We start from the raw sequence: 19159 nt of genomic DNA, 5'->3' as shown, positions 1-19159 counted from the left end.
TGCCTCTCATGCACTAAGCATATTAAACTGCAGCTTTCTGCTCAGCTAAGATTGAGTGCTGCTCACTGGCCTCAACAAAGGCCCAATTTTTGATGAGCAGCAGTAGTTAAAAATCATCTACACCAAGTGACGAACAAAAAACTTGCACTTTGTTTATTGATATTTGGATGGGTTGCCCTGCCAGTCAGATGAGAGAGAGGCTTGTTCCCTCCCTCTCTCCTTTCTCTCCTCAATATGCATTCACTATATAGCTGGTGCAAGATCAGAGCCTGGGTCCTCATTAGGCCAAGATTGGGCAACAGAGCGTATTGACATCCGTCCCAATTCCCCATTCATCAACAATCCTTCATCTTGCCTCATCTCTGCAAGACCACTTCAGCATCTTCTTGACCACAATACCAAATCAAAAGCTAGCACAATGGTAATGCTGCAGTGTTTGTGTAGTAATTACTGCGACGCTATTACAGCACCAGAAACCTGTGTTCGAATCCAATGCTGTCTGCAAGGAGTTTGTATGTTCTCCCCATGTATGTGTGGGTATTCTCCAGATGCACTGGTTCTATCCTACTCTTCAAAAATGTGCAAGGGTTGTAGGTTATTTGGTGTATTTGGGGGGCACAGCTTGTGGGCTGGAGAGCCTATTACCATGTGGTATGTCTAAATTTAAATAAAACAAACATTCCAAATCAGATAAATATATCTAAATATCCCAACTTGAACACTGGCATTAATTAATTAACTCTCTGGAGTTCTTAAGCACCTATCTTTCATGCGCATTGCCTATGTTGTGCACCCATGCAATGCTGCTCCAGTAACTACAGCATGGTGCCACTGAATTGCAGTGATGGAGACTTCTAATGGGCTTGATCAGCCTTGACTTGTTCCAGGAGGTATAGCTTTGGAAAACAACCACAGTAAAAGTGGTGGAGTGGCAGTGGTGGATCTATGAATGAGAGCACAGCTGAATCTACTTCCTTAGAACCACTGGATCTCCCCATGGCAACAAGACCAGATGGACACCACAGAAGATTCACTGGGTATTTAAGTGATCAGATGTTATGTTTTATCATGACTTTAATTGTACAAACATTTCCCACATGTGCATATATTTTCCAGTATGTCAATAAACAGATCTTAAGCATAATGTTCATTTAAAATCAATGAAACCTATTTGAAGGTTTGTGTGGTAAAAATCTGCATATTCAATTTGGCAGAAAGTTCAACGTTATTAAAAACAACCATTGGATCATACCTGATTATAATGATTTCACTCCATAAGCGAAGAAAGGCTGGAAGTGGGCCCAAAGTCTCCAGAATATAGATATAGTGACCACCAGATTTCTTAATACTTGTTCCAAGTTCTGCATATGATAGAGCTCCTGGTACCCAAGTAGATAGAAAAAAAGGTCTCAGAGCACTGTTGGCCTAATTCACGTCAGTTCATCAAATGTTTTTCTTTATTATTTTTGTTGTCTTTAGTATCCTTGTACACATTTTGTTCTGATATTTATGAAGGAGAAATTGATAATGTTCATGCTCACTGCTACCTCTTTTCTTTTCTCCAGGTGAATGGATTCAAAGGAACAAAGAAGAGGAGTTGGCAATTTAACCCGTCAAGCTTATGAACCAATGAGTTGCTGTCTAACTTAATTCCATATAAACCACTTGTGCTAACATCAAATTGACAGTCATCTTGTCCTTTTTTCCTCATGAGGGGTTGTCGAAAGAACCAAAGACTTGTTGATCCAAACCAAGGCTTTTATTAGCAAAAGACAGGAGCTCTTCACAGGTGGCCGACCAGTCCGGAATGATCCGACCTGGCTAGGGACACAACTCTTTAAGGCCCAAACAGTAAGCGTGGCTTAGCTCTCAGCCAATCGCTGTAAGCACAGTCTAGATACAGTAACTATATACACTATATACATTGGTGATAGATCTGTACTATCACAGGGGTCTCTTCTCTAGCCACATACCTGTTCATGCAACAAAGTACAACTAATAGATTTATAATTGGTCACAAGGACCCAGTTTAATGTTATACATTTGGAGCATGTATCAAAATAAATATGATTCAGCATTGTCAGTGTGTCAAGATCTTGACTTTGGTTAAGCCACTGAGGGAACAGAGAAAATCTGGGGAAATTCAACCTCTCCAGATAATCACCTTCATCATCAAGGGTAGCATAACTAATGTAGCAATTCACACAATGCTGTTACAGCCCAATGACCGGGATAGGGATTTGAATCTGTGAGGAATTTGTATGCTTTCCCCGTGTCTGCATGAGTTTCCTGCAGGTGCTCTAGTTTCTTCCCTCTGTTCAAAACATACTGAGGTTGGAGTAATTGGGCAGTACGGTCTCATAGGCCAAAAGAGCCTGTTACCGCGCTGTATGTCTAAATTTATTAAAAATTAAAATTTAAGAAAAAATTCAAAATATGGTTGAACACAACCACACTGACATTTCTGATATGAGGTATGGTCTATATCTCATGAAATTACTACTTTATTTAGGCCAAATATCCATCTTTAGATCTCTTTAAGTTAATCCAAATGATCTGGTCTCATAAAGGACCTTTCATAAATCCCATTGTGCATTCTAGCCAACAACCTTTTTTCTTTTTTTTGGCTTGGCTTCGCGGACGAAGATTTATGGAGGGGGTAAAAAGTCCACGTCAGCTGCAGGCTCGTTTGTGGCTGACCAGTCCGATGCGGGACAGGCAGACACGATTGCAGCGGTTGCAAGGGAAAATTGGTTGGTTGGGGTTGGGTGTTGGGTTTTTCCTCCTTTGCCTTTTGTCAGTGAGGTGGGCTCTGTGGTCTTCTTCAAAGGAGGCTGCTGCCCGCCAAACTGTGAGGCGCCAAGATGCACGGTTTGAGGCGTTTTCAGCCCACTGGCGGTGGTCAATGTGGCAGGCACCAAGAGATTTCTTTAGGCAGTCCTTGTACCTTTTCTTTGGTGCACCTCTGTCACGGTGGCCAGTGGAGAGCTCGCCATATAATACGATCTTGGGAAGGCGATGGTCCTCCATTCTGGAGACGTGACCCATCCAGCGCAGCTGGATCTTCAGCAGCGTGGACTCGATGCTGTCGACCTCTGCCATCTCGAGTACCTCGACGTTAGGGGTGTGAGCGCTCCAATGGATGTTGAGGATGGAGCGGAGACAACGCTGGTGGAAGCGTTCTAGGAGCCGTAGGTGGTGCCGGTAGAGGACCCATGATTCGGAGCCGAACAGGAGTGTGGGTATGACAACGGCTCTGTATACGCTTATCTTTGTGAGGTTTTTCAGTTGGTTGTTTTTCCAGACTCTTTTGTGTAGTCTTCCAAAGGCGCTATTTGCCTTTGTAGCCATTGTTAAAAGGGAGGTAATATAACAGTCAATTTCACACAGCAGATTCCACTGACGCAAGCTGATAATGACCATATATATTTAAAAATTGCTATCGGTGGATGGATGTTAGTCAAAGCAAAGCATTAATGCCCCCATTGTTTTCAAGACCAGCAGCAAGGCATCTTTGGCATTTACTTGAGAAGATCACATTTGAAAATCCCATCTGAAAGACGTTTCTAATAGAACAGCTCTTTTATGTATTGCTTGCAGTGAAGAACCAGACTAAATCCTTACCCTCAACTCTGGAGGGGAATGGGTTAGAAGTTGGAAGTTCAGTTGTCAGGGATCAATTGCATCAGTAGGCTGAAGATGGTGCCTACTGCAGTCATCTGAAATAAATATTGAGGATATTTCTGCATAACATTTATGTGCAAATGTCAACTTTTAACATCTAAGTTTGGGTTGACTTAGCTTTAATATTTCATGATTCATTTAATTTCACCTTGATCAAAAAATTCACTTTTTTTGTAACTCCTGTAATTTAGACTGTTTGAGCATTGATTTGAAGCTTGCTCTGACATGCAATTTTAGATCTTGTTAAAATACTTCCAGTCTTCCTTAGTCTCACATTTCTGTTCTTTGCCAATGCTATTCATCAAATGGTCACTAAACAGTACGACTGAAACAGCTGTACAGTGTAATGCACATCGAAAGAACAAAAGATTTGTTGATCCAAACCAAGGCTTTTATTAACTAAAAGACTGGAGCATATCACAACTAGGTCGACCAGTCCAGAATGACCTGGTCTGGCTAGGAGCAATCCTTTAAGACCTGCCAATAGATGTGGCTACACTCTCAGCCAATCACAGTCATCCTACACTACCATCTGTACATATGTACATATACACATTGGTGATAGAATTTGTACTATCACATACAGTATTGAAAAAAACTAGACCATTTTACAGCCCTTACATCACAGGCACAGAGTGACTCTTTCTTTCTTTTTCAATCTTTTTATTAAACGTAGTAAACAATACATGAGGAGAATCGAATAGTCTAACAATATTCTCCCTTTCTCCTCAATTTGGAATATTCAAAATAAATTTAAAAAATTATTGTTAAAACCCAATCTAACCTACTAAAATAAACAAAACAAAGAAAGGTTGGGCAGCCTAAACTGAGAGTTCACTACAACAGATCAGTACAAACTATTTATCTGGTCCTTGCCAATAATAAAAAAAACCCAACAGAAATCCAGAACAGTCTGGAAGGTAAAGTCAAAATACAATTGAACTCATATGAAAGGACGTCAAGTCTCTTCAAATTTAACAGAGGTAACAAAAGTTTAGCTTCTAATTTTTTTCAAAACTGAAACATGATATAACTTGAGAGAGCCTTTGCATCGAAGTAGGTGAATTAGGTTCTTTCCATTTAAAACAGTGTAGTAAAGGCTACAACCGGATGTGCAGAGATGGGAACTCAATCCATCTCTGGAACTAGGATTCCAAATATAGCAGTCAATGAATTAGGTTGCAATCTAATACCCAGTATATCTGACAAATACCTGTCTAATACTTATCCAATACAGACCAAGATCAAAACATATGCATTAGTGTGGCCACTTGTGATTTATCTCTATCACACATAGGACTAACATTAGGAAAGTATTACTCTTTCTGTAGAAAAATTTTTTCAAACGTCCACGTGCCTACAATGTAGGTTAATGAATTAGTTAAGCTATCCAGTTTTAGACAGTAAAGGTAAATAATTCAATTCATACAAATGATTATAATTACTATCTACTATTTAATTCGATCAGACCACTTAAATTTTGTAATATGTTTACAAAATGAGTAGTCCACATCAGCCAAAGGCATAATTTAACTCTTATCCCAATAACCTTGTATCCCGATATTGCACCATATGGTTCCAGTCGTGCACACAAACTCCCCAAAGATTGCATAAGTTGCGTTAAATATATCAAAACATCATTTAGTCTTCAACTAAATTTATTTTATATTCGTCCATTTTCACCCTAACATCCTTAATATTATTAGTTCAATAACTAATGCAAATAGAGCTGGTGACAAAGGACAGCCCTGTCTAGTCGATCTAGATAGTACAAATGAAGAAGATACCTGTCCATTTGTCACAACTCTGGCCATAGGATTTTTATATAAAGCCTTAACCCAGCCAATCAAAAAGGGCCCAAATTTAAACTTTTCCAACACCTTAAACAAAACCTCAATTCTACTATATCAAAGGCCTTTTCTGCATCGAGAGCAATTACCATGGATTGGCTGAATTGCTCCCGTGAAATATTAATTAAAGAAATCAACTTCACAATATTATCCACTGAATACCAATTTTTAATGAAACCCATCTGATCTACAGGAATCAAATCTGTTAAGTATTTAGCTAATCTATTAGCTAGAACCTTGGCAGCAATTTTATAATCCACATTTAGTAAAGAAATAGGTCTAATACGATCCCACTTTCAAAGGATCCCTATCTTTCTTAGGAATAACTGTAATAAGCGCTCTAGAAAAAAGAAACCAGAAAAAAAAACAGTCTCCGTCACCTGCTTCAGTACATCCATTAAAATTAAATATGATTTAAATTGGTGGAAAGATTTACTAATAACGTTAATCGGATGAATTAATTGTGTGAAAATGAATGTCTTTCTTCGTATTCAATAGTTATTTCAGTCTATTCCTTGCAGAATTCCCAAAATCTTAAAAAAAGATTTGAATGCTTTGGTGTGGAAATTTCTATGGAAAGGTAAAATGGAGAGAGTATCATTGCAGAAATTGACTTAGAAATATGCTTTAGGAGGACTGCAACTTCCTCATTTTCAGAATTATTATGAATCGGCGTAGTTGAATTTTATTAATAGAATGTTTGAAATGAATAAATCTTTGGTTTGGGCTAAGATTGAATAATCTCAGATTGATGAGAAGATTTTATTTACAAATGGAATTCTCAGCTTTTACAGGTGTTGAAGCATCTAATGGAGTTATGGACTAGGAAGAATAGAATTATTGGTACGAAGATAAAATATCGGCTAAAACTCCTTTGTTTCAGAATAAACTTACTTTATTTTCATTAAATAATCAGCTTCTAAAAATGTGGGAACAGAAGGAATTAAGTTGGTAGAGGATTGTTATGAAGCTGGGTATTTTATTTCATTTCAAAGAATGAAGGAGAAATATGAAATTTCTCCAAATACCCTGTTTGCTTATTATCAAGTTAAGCTAAGAAAGTGAAAAATATTAGTGTAAATTTTAAATAAACATAATGCTAAAGAAATTACAGTGTGTGCTATGATCCATTGAGGCATCAAAGCATTTAAGATGTTACCACATATTTATTACTATGGCAGGTCTCAATAAGAATTCACTTTTGAGAACTGTGCACTCACCCATCATTGAGAGTACTCCACAGGCCACCCAGATCACCAGGGATGCTCCAACATTCCCAGAATTGACTAAAACTCCTTTTGGTGAAATGAATATACCACTGCCAATTATTGTACCAATTAAAAAAGAAATGGCTCGAAACAACCCAACTTTCTTCCTCAAAAATACAGCGTCTTCCTTCCGCTCAGTTTTAGTTTCTGAAGCATTTTCCATGGTTTTCCAACAACTAATGTTGGGAAAAGTATACTCAACAAATTTTACAGAATATATCTATTGGTGTTTCTGCTGGTGGAGATATTTTGACATGCACAGTATTCTTGTTTCCAGAGCTGCACAGTCCCCAATATGTTCCTCACAAGCTGTATCTGTAGGAGCCGAAGGCAATGTTGGAGCTGATTAAAAGGAATTGCAGTTTGGCAAGAATTCCATCAGAGAGAGAGAGAGTGTGTGTGTGTTTGTGTGAGAGAGAGAAGGAAGTGGAAAGTAGCCAAGTTGTCCAAGACAAAGCTGAATACATCTGAATTAAATTTCTATGTAATGTTTAACGGGTGAAAGCGCAGTGTAATGATTATTTCAGCAAAAGCTTTACCTCTGTCACCCACAAAAAAAAAGAAAATAGTAACATAAACACAATGACGAGACTAACATGTAAAGTGTGCAGATCGTATGTATGTCGAGGATGCTGATCTCATTAATGACTCATTCCTTAAAGCTAATTATTTTCTGCTTTTTAAAATTGGTTAAATGAATTGGCCGCTTTCCCATATTCTGGTCAGAAGGTTCAATCCCCAGTTCTTGCATATGATTATAATGTGGCCTGAAACTTGAACACTATCTGAGAGGCTGAGAGATTAACACAAAAATCCATTTGCTGATTCCAGTTTCCTCGTGGCACTGTTTTTATGTTACTGTATAGCCATTCTGAGCCATTATTGGTGTTCAGCACTTTCCATATCTTGGTTATGCTCATATGAGATAACTCTGAGGGATTCAATCTTTGTTCCACAGAATGAAGTATCATTTTGATAAAGGAATATGGCAAATGTTGTAAATACAGTGCCCTCCATAATGTTTGGGACAAAGAATTAATTTTGCTACTGCTATTAGCAGTTACATCATCAATGAGGACAGGTGTGCCAGTACCAATAGCAGCCATAACACCCCCACCATCATGTTTCACAATTTAGGTGGATTGTTTTGGATCTTGGACAGTTCATTTATGCCTCCACATTTTGCTCTTGCCATCACTCTGATACAGGTTCATCTTGGTCTCATCTGTCCACAAGACATTTAACCAGAATTCTGCAGACTCTTTTAAATACTTCTTGGCAAATTCTAGTCTGGCCATTCTATTTCTGGGGCCTGACTAGTGGTTTGCATCTTGCAATGTAGCCTCTGTATTTCTGTTCATGAAATCTTCTGCGACAGCCGTCATTGACACATCCACACCTGCCTCTTGAAGATCTTCATCCTGTTGGATGGGTGTTTGGGGATATTTCTTTATTATGTGGGAATTCTTCTGTCATCAGCGGTGGAGGTCATTCTTGGAATATCAGTCCCTTTGTGATTACTGACTCACCCATACACGCTTCCTTCTTAATGATTTTCCAAACTGTTGTTTTTTTTATAATCATTAGGTTTTGGTGACGTCTAAATGTTTTATTTTTGTTTTTCACCCTCATAGTGGCATCTTTGACTTTGATTGGCACAACCCTGGTCTACATGCTGAAAAATGGCAAATACAGACTCCAAAGGTGATCAAAAGCTTAAAAGCAAGTCTAGCTCTCTTATACCTGCACCAATGAAGCAATTAAACATACCTGAGTAATCAGTAACACTTGTGAAGCCAAATGTCCCAAACATTATGGGGCCGTGAAACTTGGTAACTATGTTTAAAAAGTGTTGTAATTCCTTCATGATCAAACAAAAATGTACACAAACAACCTTGAATAAAATCTGGAACGTGTTTGTTTCAGATTTTAGATTTATTATCAGAGTATGTGCAAACCTGGTCAGGTCAGGTCACTTGTCTGAGTGCTACCGGTACCATGTAACCCAGTCGCATGGTCAGGTGGTCAGTGACTAAACTGGCTCCCCATCAGGCTTTCTTGGTGCGGAGGGTGGCTAGACACCCTGCAGGATGAAGAACAAACCTGTCAAAGGGCGGATGAACTCTCTCATAGGGTCATCGGCCATCTAACAAACACGTGCCATGAAGTATGGAAAGGACATCCCTTGCATTCACTACCACAGAACTTTCCCCAGCCATCTTGGACCTTACTATGCTGCTGGATCTGGGAGGGGATGTCAAGAGGGTGGGTCTGGACCTGTGCAACCCCTAATCACTTAAAATCCATTCACACACATGCTGTTCCTTTCTGAGGAGTGGGGTATCCTCATATCAAACCCCACAAACTGACTGAAAGGAACCATCATCATACTATTGGATGGATAGCCAGAAGAAAGAAGAAAAAGACATACAACCCTGAGAACCTTTTCTTGTGGGTGAGATAGAATTACCACTTATTGGGAGTGCAAAGAAAACTGTACACAATATACAATGTAAACAAATAAAGAACTGTAAACAGCTAATGAATGTAAACAAACTGACTGTGCAATACAGAGAGAAAAAAAATCAATAAAGTGCACGAGTCCTTAAGTGAGTCTCTGACTAAGTTTGCCATTGAGAAGTCTGATGGTGGAGGGGTAGCAATGGCGCAAGTCTTGTGACACCTATACTTCTTCCAATAGTTGGAGGGCTTTGCTTGTGATGTCCTGGGCTGTGTCCACTACCATTTGGAGCTCAGGGGTATTGGTGTTTCCATCCCAGACTGTGATGCAGTCAGTCAGCATACTTTCCACCACACATCTGTAGAAATTTACCAGGCTTTTTGATGTCAGATCAAATCTCCGCAAACTCCTGAGGAAGTAGAGGTGCTGACTGCCTTCTTCACGATGCTATTAGTGTATTGGGCCCAGGAAAGATCCTCCCAGATAGTGACTCCTAAGAACACATTTTCTCACCCTTTACAACTCTGATCCCCCAATGATTCACTGGCCTTCCTTTCTTGAAGTCAACAATCATCTCCTTGGTTCTGGTGACACTGAGTGCAAAGTTGTTGTTGTTGGTGCACCATTTAGCCAAGTTTTCAATCTTCTTCCTGATTGCTGACTCATTACCTTTCTCTATACAACCCACTAGGTATTATCGGCAAATTTGTAGATGGTGTTATTGTCGTGTTGAGCTACACAGTAACAATGAGTAGAGTAGGGGGCTAAGAACACAGCCCTGTGGTACTCCGGTACTGATGGAGATTGAGCAAAGTGTCAGTTTGGAGTTGCAGTGTCATAATGGAACAGAAGTGTTCTTAATTGAAACTCAAGTACCAGGTGTGGTTCTTCAAAGGAATTAAGGCCTCTTGAGCAAGAAAATGAAATGCAGAGATATTCGAGTGATATACTTAAGCCTCTTGAAACAGAAGAGAGGTCATCTTTCAGAGTTGTGACGTCTGCAAGCCAGAGTTAGAAGATCTCATGGTTTACAAGAAACTGGGGTTGGCAACTGTTTAAAATTTCAATAACTGATCACATTTTCCAGGAATTAAGACTGACCTCATTGATGATGTAATTTCATATGATTTTAAGTGTGTCTATATATCTTTCTTTGGCTTGGCTTCGCGGACGAAGATTTATGGAGGGGGTAAAAAAGTCCACGTCAGCTGCAGGCTCGTTTGTGGCTGACCAGTCCGATGCGGGACAGGCAGACACGATTGCAGCGGTTGCAAGGGAAAATTGGTTGGTTGGGGTTGGGTGTTGGGTTTTTCCTCCTTTGCCTTTTGTCAGTGAGGTGGGCTCTGCGGTCTTCTTCAAAGGAGGCTGCTGCCCGCCAAACTGTGAGGCGCCAAGATGCACGGTTTGAGGCGTTATCAGCCCACTGGCGGTGGTCAATGTGGCAGGCACCAAGAGATTTCTTTAGGCAGTCCTTGTACCTTTTCTTTGGTGCACCTCTGTCACGGTGGCCAGTGGAGAGCTCGCCATATAATACGATCTTGGGAAGGCGATGGTCCTCCATTCTGGAGACGTGACCCATCCAGCGCAGCTGGATCTTCAGCAGCGTGGACTCGATGCTGTCGACCTCTGCCATCTCGAGTACCTCGACGTTAGGGGTGTGAGCGCTCCAATGGATGTTGAGGATGGAGCGGAGACAACGCTGGTGGAAGCGTTCTAGGAGCCGTAGGTGGTGCCGGTAGAGGACCCATGATTCGGAGCCGAACAGGAGTGTGGGTATGACAACGGCTCTGTATACGCTTATCTTTGTGAGGTTTTTCAGTTGGTTGTTTTTCCAGACTCTTTTGTGTAGTCTTCCAAAGGCGCTATTTGCCTTGGCGAGTCTGTTGTCTATCTCATTGTCGATCCTTGCATCTGATGAAATGGTGCAGCCGAGATAGGTAAACTGGTTGACCGTTTTGAGTTTTGTGTGCCCGATGGAGATGTGGGGGGGCTGGTAGTCATGGTGGGGAGCTGGCTGATGGAGGACCTCAGTTTTCTTCAGGCTGACTTCCAGGCCAAACATTTTGGCAGTTTCCGCAAAGCAGGACGTCAAGCGCTGAAGAGCTGGCTCTATATATATATATATATATATATATATACATAATACTGGAGAAAGTGCTGTTCTAATGACTTTAAAGTAAGCAAGACCACTCTGACTGTCTCTCTGGTATTAGAAGGCAGCCTCATTGCTTCAGAACTCTTAAGAAGCTAACAGGGAGTGAAGAAAACCAGTGCGAGATTTAAGAAGAAATCCCTTCCTGGAAAAACAGCTCAACAAGATTTGTGAGTTTGAATACTTCATTACTGTTTTGAGCAACAATTTAAAATAAATTAATGTTTCATAATCACTTTTGAACTACAATTTAATAGACCTACAAGTTCAACACAACTTTAAAATACTGGGCCTTAAAAATTACTTTTCAGACTTGAGTTTAAACTGAAATAGTTCAGACTTCAATACACACACACACATTTATACAATTATATTTGTGCATAGTGGGGTTAAGCTTTGAGTTACATAAGTTTAGAGTTAATAAGAACTGTCTGTCAAATCTTTTTCTGTTCCTGTGTTCATACTAACGGGGGAGGGGGGTTGGACAGTTAGTTCATAACACAGGGCTATCAATAGTTAAAGCAGGATATTTAGTTTTATTCTTATACAAATGGAATTTGAAAGAAAAAGTTAATACCAAAACCAGGAAAGCATTGGTTAGATTCCAGTGTTATGAGCCCAGAGGACCCATAAACCCAGCAGCAATAGATATTCACCAAGACAAATGGTTACTTAAATAAAAGTTGTTTTTAATTATCTTTAAACATGAAAACAGAATCACACTTTAACTTAACTTCTAACCTAACTTAACCCCCTTCTAATTCTAAGCGCACATGTATGTGGTGTGTGTAAATTCAGAAAAGTTCTTTGGTTCATAGTCCAATCTCACTTCTCATTCCTCCAAGTTCACTGGTTGCAGGCAATTCTTAAACTGTGCACAGAATTTGACATTTATAAAGTTCACCAGGCTTTGGTGCTTGAAAGGTAAATGGTTATCACTCAGGAAAGTTCTTGTTGGTTTTCAGGATGTCCACAACTGATGTACTTCCATCAATCACTTCAGTGTCTTGCTGACAAAACTTGCCCCTTCGGGTTCTCCAGATGATAACCTCTTTCTTTCAGGTCACCACAGAGTTCCTTTGTGTTTCTCTTATTCCAAGCAAAACATTAGATAGCCACTCCTCTACTCTTGCATGAACCACAAGGGCTTTGACCAGGCCATCTTCCAAAAAAGCTTTCCACAAGCTTGCCAGCTTGCCCTGTTACAGTCTCAGTCTTTCCCTCTGAGAGAAATCCTGTTTGACTCTTTCTGCTTGCCAAACCACATGACCCTCTTAGAACATCTCCAGATTGAAGGTGGCTCTGACATGATCTTTCATCTGTTGCCTTTTGTAAACAACAATCCATTAGTGAAGTCTCTTGAGCACTCTTCAAAGCTCTTGCAAAAGTTGCGGAGCCGATATGTCTAGCATGGGGCAGAGCTCCAATATTTTAAATAAGATCTGTTTTAAAGTGTTTGTATGTTACCTACTCTAACAAACCTTTCCCAATTTATCTCCCAAAAACATTTCTATATCTTTTGTCACACCAGTGTTGCCATGTGTCAATATTTTTCTAACTTTATTTTAGGAATAATGTAAAAATTATGGAGAGCATGGAGAAGAAATTCTTTAATGTGCAAGTAAAGTTTGAAAAATTTATTTCTGGAAACACTCGAGTTCAAAAAGTTTAGAAAAAAGCTGAGGAAGCTGATGAAAATTATCAAGACTCTGATGACACAGATGAGGAAAATATAATTTCAATGGTAAACAAAGTTTGTAAATATAATAAAAAGTGAGAAGAAATATGTATTGAGAAATTTTCAGATACAAAATGCATGATTAAAAATAGTCCATATTTGCTAAGGAAGAATAGTAAAACAAATAGACACATTTAAAAATAACATCATAGAAACTACAACAAAACTGAATGGATTGGCTCAAGTGGTTAACACTGAGAAAACTAACATAGGTGCTGATTTGAATAATCTACTCCATCACATAATACGAACATTAAAAAACTGGCACATTTTCAAGTCAAGAATCTTGAAATGTTGTCATTGACAGATGACTGGAAGAGAATGAGCTAAGGATTGAATGAATATAGGTAGTGCCCGATTGAGGTATTGCGGGGGATGTAACATTTATTTTAAGGGGGTCTTAGATTGTGCCTGCTGATACATTCGTGGTCCTAAATAGTGCCGGCTGCCGCTTGTGCGATGAGGGGGAAGTGCGACTGCAGTGCCCCCACCCCACCCTCCCAAAAGAGTCCTCACCTCCCACCCTGCATGTCAGTTTTGGTAAGATTGAAATAGTCTTAATTATTCTTCATGAAATAATGCTAGCTTACTCAGATCACTATACATTCAGTGATTACCAGTGGCATATCTAGGGAACTTAGTGCCTATGACAAGCACTGAAATTGTGCCCTCCCCTGTTAAAACTTACTTACACATTTTGCACTTATACTTACATTGAAATTGCACCCTCCCCCTTCCCCTCCCGTTAAAACTTAATTACACATATAGTTAAACTAAAACTTACGTTGGCGGTTGGCTCAATGGCTGGCTTCATTACCCATAATCCCCTTGCAGCTTTGTGTTTCCCTGGCACTGGCAGAGGGCCAAATGAGCTGACATTGCCCCCAAGGCACAGCACGTTAATTTAATGAAATACTGGTCTTGCATATTCCAATATATCTATTGGTAACTTGCTAATACAGTAAAACCTCTTGTATCCATGGGAATCGATAGATGCCGGATAAGCATATTTTCCGGTTGCTTTAGACTTGCTCTTACAATGCGTAACTAATACACCTGCATAAAGAATAAATAGGTTAAAACAGACAAAAACCTGCACTGTATTTACTCTGAGCAAATGTCACTTGCATGAATATATAAACAAAGCATTTTACTTTATTTTTAGTCACATTCTTTGAAAGCATTGAATGGTCACTGCATCTCCCTCTTCACAGAGCTGTCCAAAAGATGAGCACTTACATTATAGACAATCACCCTCTCCTCCCCCCAAATAAAGCCTCTGACCAGGGGGATTCTTACTAAGCAGGGATGAGACATATTAAGAAAGTCACCCAGCAGTAAGTGGCGCCAAAGAGCTCTTCATCCTGGGCAATACCATCGCTGTTTCACATAACTTTATTCAAAAAGCTGCCACGAGCAAAGGACGACCAAGGCATCTGTTGTCTGAAAAATAATGCTCCCATCTTCACCAAAGGTTTATGTGTTACTTCAGAGAATATTTATTTCTACAATTTTAAACTTATGTATTAAAATATTGTATTCTAATTTTACATTTATTTTACTTTTTTTTTGCCTGTTGCTTGAGTTTGCCAGTTGCTCAAATTCCAGAGAGCAGGGATTTTACTGTATAATACTGTCAATGCCTTATGTTTTTCTTTGAAAGTATTCCATGTCCAATTCTGATGATAGCTAATGTGCTTTTCTCACATCTTCATGCCGTATGAAGTATTTTCAAATACATTCAATCACAAATCATGTGGATTTGTTTGAAATAACTAAAATCTTACTCTCCTCCCTATGTGAATTGTCAAAATATTGTTGCAACTCTTGCACAACTTGCTGCCATTTAACAAGTTTTGGAGCTCAGGGTGTGAAGGCTCCTGTTTATTATTTAATTGCTAGAGTTTTTGATGGGATTCTACAGTGCATTTTTTCCCTCCTCTTTGGAAACATGCATGTTTAACTGGGTGGAAAGCTTTCCACATGTGACAACAGCACAGATTTTGCCCAGAACCTTTCAAAGTTTCCCAAGCAGGACAGAATGCCAAATAGAATGTGTCATAACATGTATCACAGCATCTTCTCAAACTTGTTCAAACATTTGGCTCATGCCACTGCTCTTAGCTGCAACAATTTTTTTTTAAACACAAACATCACTAATGGAAAAAGACTGGTGAAAATGTTAATGACTGTAGTTCAAAGTTTGGTGCAGCGAACAAGCTATCAAGTTGTGACCATTATCTTTGCGTCTTTTATGTTGCCAAATGTAGGACATGTCATTCAGCTGCAAGTGACCTCAGGGATGAAAAACATCTTGAATGCTGTTCTAATAGACTTCTGAAAAGTTTGAGGCACATATGGTCTAGCACCTGATGAACCAATGAAAATAGTTTCCAAAGAAATATGGACACAGGCATTATTTTCTTTGCCATTAATTGCAGCATCTGACTCAAAGAAAATTGCTGGTTGCAAAGGGCTTTATTGAAATATCGTGCAAACAAAATTGAAACTTAGGGCAGACAACCAAAAGGGAGTGCCTTTTGATATCAGCATTCCATCCCCTTAATCTCTCATTTTGTCAAATTTCAGTGTCCTCAACTGCTCTTCATTCCGTTAATATTTAAAGTCATGTAGTTCGTAGCCATTTCATACTTTGTTTATCTTGTTCATCACCTTTCCTTCTTATCCATTTCTGTTTTCTTGTTTTGAACACTTTATAAGACAACATTTCTAAAACATCAAACATTTCCCTTATTCTCCTATCTAAAATTTCTTTAACCCCACTATCCCCTCCCCTTCCTGAGTTGCCCTTTATCCCTTGTCAGGCAACCACATCTCCCCTCTCCATTTGGATTTGCGAATTCACTCGCAGGTGTCAACTGATTTCGCAGTGACCGTAACTCCTCCCCACCCAGCTCCCCCCAGAAAAGATTTTAATTTTCATATATAACAAAAGGTCACTCTCTTAATTCCCTCCTTACTTCCTCTCTTCCCTTTCTTTCCCTTATTAATTCTTATCTATACTCTATATATTTTCCTTTAAATACAGATACACTCATGTACACACATATATACATACACACACACACATATATATATATATATATATATATATACCCATATACACACATACATATAGTTCGTGGTCATTTTTACTCTCGTTACATGTCTTCATCTCTCTGTCTGTTTTGTAGTTGTTCTGCAAATTTTCGTGCTTCCTCCGGATCCGAGAATAGTCTGTTTTGCTGCCCTGGAATAACTATTTTAAGTACCGCTGGGTACTTTAGCATAAATTTATATCCTTTTTTCCATAGGATCGCTTTTGCTGTATTAAACTCCTTTCTCTTCTTCAGGAGTTCAAAACTTATATCTGGATAGAAAAAAAAATTTTGACCTTTGTATTCCAGTGGCTTTTTGTCTTCTCTTATTTTCTTCATTGCTTTCTCCAATATATTTTCTCTTGTTGTATATCTTAGGAATTTTTCTAAAATGGATCTTGGTTTTTGTTGTGGCTGTGGTTTTGGGGCTAATGTTCTATGTGCCCTTTCTATTTCCATTTCTTCCTGTTATTCTGGACTTCCTAGGACCCTGGGGATCCAATCTTTTATAAATTCTCTCATATTCTTGCCTTCTTCATCTTCCTTAAGGCCCACTATCTTTATATTATTTCTTCTATTATAATTTTCCATTATATCTATCTTCTGAGCTAACAGCTCTTGTGTCTCTTTAACTTTTTTATTAGATTCTTCGAATTTCTTTTTTAAGTCCTCTACTTCCATTCCTATGGCTGTTTCTCGTTCTTCCACCTTGTCCACTCTTTTTCCTATATCTGACATGACCATCTCTAATCTATTCATTTTTTCTTCTGTACTTTTAATTCTTCTTTTTATTTCACTAAATTCTTGTGATTGCCATTCTTTTACTGATTCCATATATTCTTTAAAAAAAAAATCCATTGTCTTGCCTTTCCCTTCTTCCATTTCTCTATGTTCTTCTTCTTCTTCCTCTGGGTTGGTCATCTGTTGTTTCTTTCTTTTCTTTTTACTCTCCTTTCTTGTTCTTGTTGTTTTCTATGTTCTCTTCCTGTTGTTGTGTTGCAGCTGTCATTCTCAGCTGTGGAGATCGACTCCTCAGCTGGTCCCCCCTCCCATCAGTGTTTTTTTTGTCATGCACGGTTGCGCACTTTTGCTTGGCTCCGCGAGCCATTTTTGTAGTCCCGAGCTCGGGACTTCAACTGACCTTAGGGAGCGGGCTTCTCTCTCTGCGGCGGGCCTCCTCGGACAGGTAAGGCCTTCACCTTCTTCTTCCAACGTCCTTTCTTCTTCTCTTCTTCCCGTTGCTTTCGACTTTTCTTTCTTCGCTGCCATTTTCTTCCCACCTTTACTTTCACTTTATTTTAATTTTTATGTTTGTACCTTTGTGTTTTCTGTGTTTTTTTTAAACTTTTCCGGAGAGGGCTAGAGTTCCCCGACCGGCCACTACTCCATCACGTGACTCCTCCCTCAACTGCTCTTCATAAGGCAACATGGCCATCCCAAGATTTAATCCTGTAATTCTAAATTGTACTCATTTCAAGGCCTTCCTCTGGAAGAAATTTTTCATATACTCAAAATTGCATCCAACAAAATCCCTTATAATGAGCTCTGGGGAAGCAGCAACCCCATTCTATTAACTCCCTACCATTCCCATCCTGTACATGAACACATTATTCCTGACTTGGATAGTTCCAGATTTACCATTAAACTGGCATCCCTTTCATTTCTGTATAGACAGAGCATGGTAACGGGACAATTCAACCTTTCGAGTCTGTGCCGCCCAATTTACACCCCATTAACCTACGCTCTGGTACATTTTTGAAGGGTGGGAGGGAAATAAAGCCCCCAGAGAAAACCCACGCAGACGCGGGGAGAATGTACAAACTCCTTACAGACAACACGGAATTTCAACCCAGGTCCCGACTGTTGGTGCTGTAAAGGCATTGTGCTAACTGCGACACCAACCATGATGTGATTTTTAAAAATTATTTTCCGTCATCCATATTATACACAATTATTTGATATTCTGGCCTCAAGTGGCATGGTTGAGGGATGATGACATAATCTCAATGAAGAATACAATTTGGCTTTACTTTCACTGATGATACCAGAGTAGGGGGGCTGTATAAAAAGGGGCGATGAGTCAGCATACAGGAGGGAGATTGAAAAGTTGGCCGAATAGTGCACCAACAACAACCTCACACTCATCGTCTCCAAAAGCAAGATGTCTGTTGACTTCAGGAAGATCAAACCAGAAGTGTACTTCATTGCTCTTCTAGATACTTCATAAATGTTTCGACTATAGTCTCTGCCTTCCACACTCTGTGTCAAAAAAGAATGTTCCCTGTATCCCCTCTAAGCTTCCTACACCATCCAGTTGTCAATACTTTTGCAATGGGGGAAGTTTACCACTGTCCACACCAAAATGTGCCCATCATAATTCTGTACACCTCTATTAGGTTCCCTTAAGGCAAAGAGAGCATTAAGATGCAGATAAAATTTCCCTAAATAAAATTAATTAACATAAAATGTTCTCTGTGCAGATTAGTTTACTTCAAGTATTTTACAATGACTGAAATCAACGGAAAATTAGGACAGATATAAGCAAAGGAAATTTTGAAGGTGTGAGAAGAGAGTTGGTTGTGGTTAGTTGGGAAACTATATTGAAAGGTATGATGGTGGAATGGCAATGGTTAACATTTAAAAGAATAATGTGAAAGTTGCAAAACAAAATAATTTCAAAAGGAATAGTGATTAGTTAAGAAGTGAAGTTACAAATACTATTATAGATAAAGGCTTACATACTTGCTGGAAGTAATAGACCCGAGGGAAAGGCGTATTTTAGAACTTGGTGGAGAATGAAGAAATTGATAAAGACAAGATGCAATATGAAAAGACTAGCAGGAAACATAAAACAGGCCGAGAGAGGTAGCAGAGTACTTAAAAAGGAAAAGGATTAGTGAGGGTAAAT

General features: G+C 39.2%; 2 long non-coding RNA genes across 5 annotated transcripts in view; one reads left to right on the top strand and one right to left on the bottom strand.

Moving 5' to 3' along the window:
* LOC138745977 (uncharacterized) overlaps positions 1-1681 on the top strand; it is a 49885-nt gene extending 48204 nt beyond the window's left edge. For all 3 annotated transcript variants that reach the window (XR_011346635.1, XR_011346637.1, XR_011346636.1), the window contains one exon: positions 1566-1681. This is a non-coding gene — a long non-coding RNA (uncharacterized lncRNA). The remainder of the gene's footprint in view (positions 1-1565) is intronic.
* On the bottom strand, positions 1299-15230 carry LOC138745978 (uncharacterized). Of its 2 annotated transcripts, none has more exons than XR_011346639.1 (3): positions 14485-15230; positions 13938-14209; positions 1299-1379 (listed from the first exon to the last, which is right to left on the bottom strand). It is a non-coding gene; the product is annotated as an uncharacterized lncRNA (long non-coding RNA). The 2 variants fall into 2 exon arrangements; XR_011346638.1 differs by lacking the exon at positions 1299-1379 and adding an exon at positions 12140-12741.
* Positions 15231-19159: the final 3929 nt, after the last annotated feature.

This window comes from Narcine bancroftii, chromosome 11 (assembly GCF_036971445.1).
Source record: "Narcine bancroftii isolate sNarBan1 chromosome 11, sNarBan1.hap1, whole genome shotgun sequence".
NCBI classification, from domain to species: domain Eukaryota; kingdom Metazoa; phylum Chordata; class Chondrichthyes; order Torpediniformes; family Narcinidae; genus Narcine; species Narcine bancroftii.
Note: the sequence above shows the minus strand (reverse complement) of the source record. Positions and strands in the feature narration are given on the sequence as shown.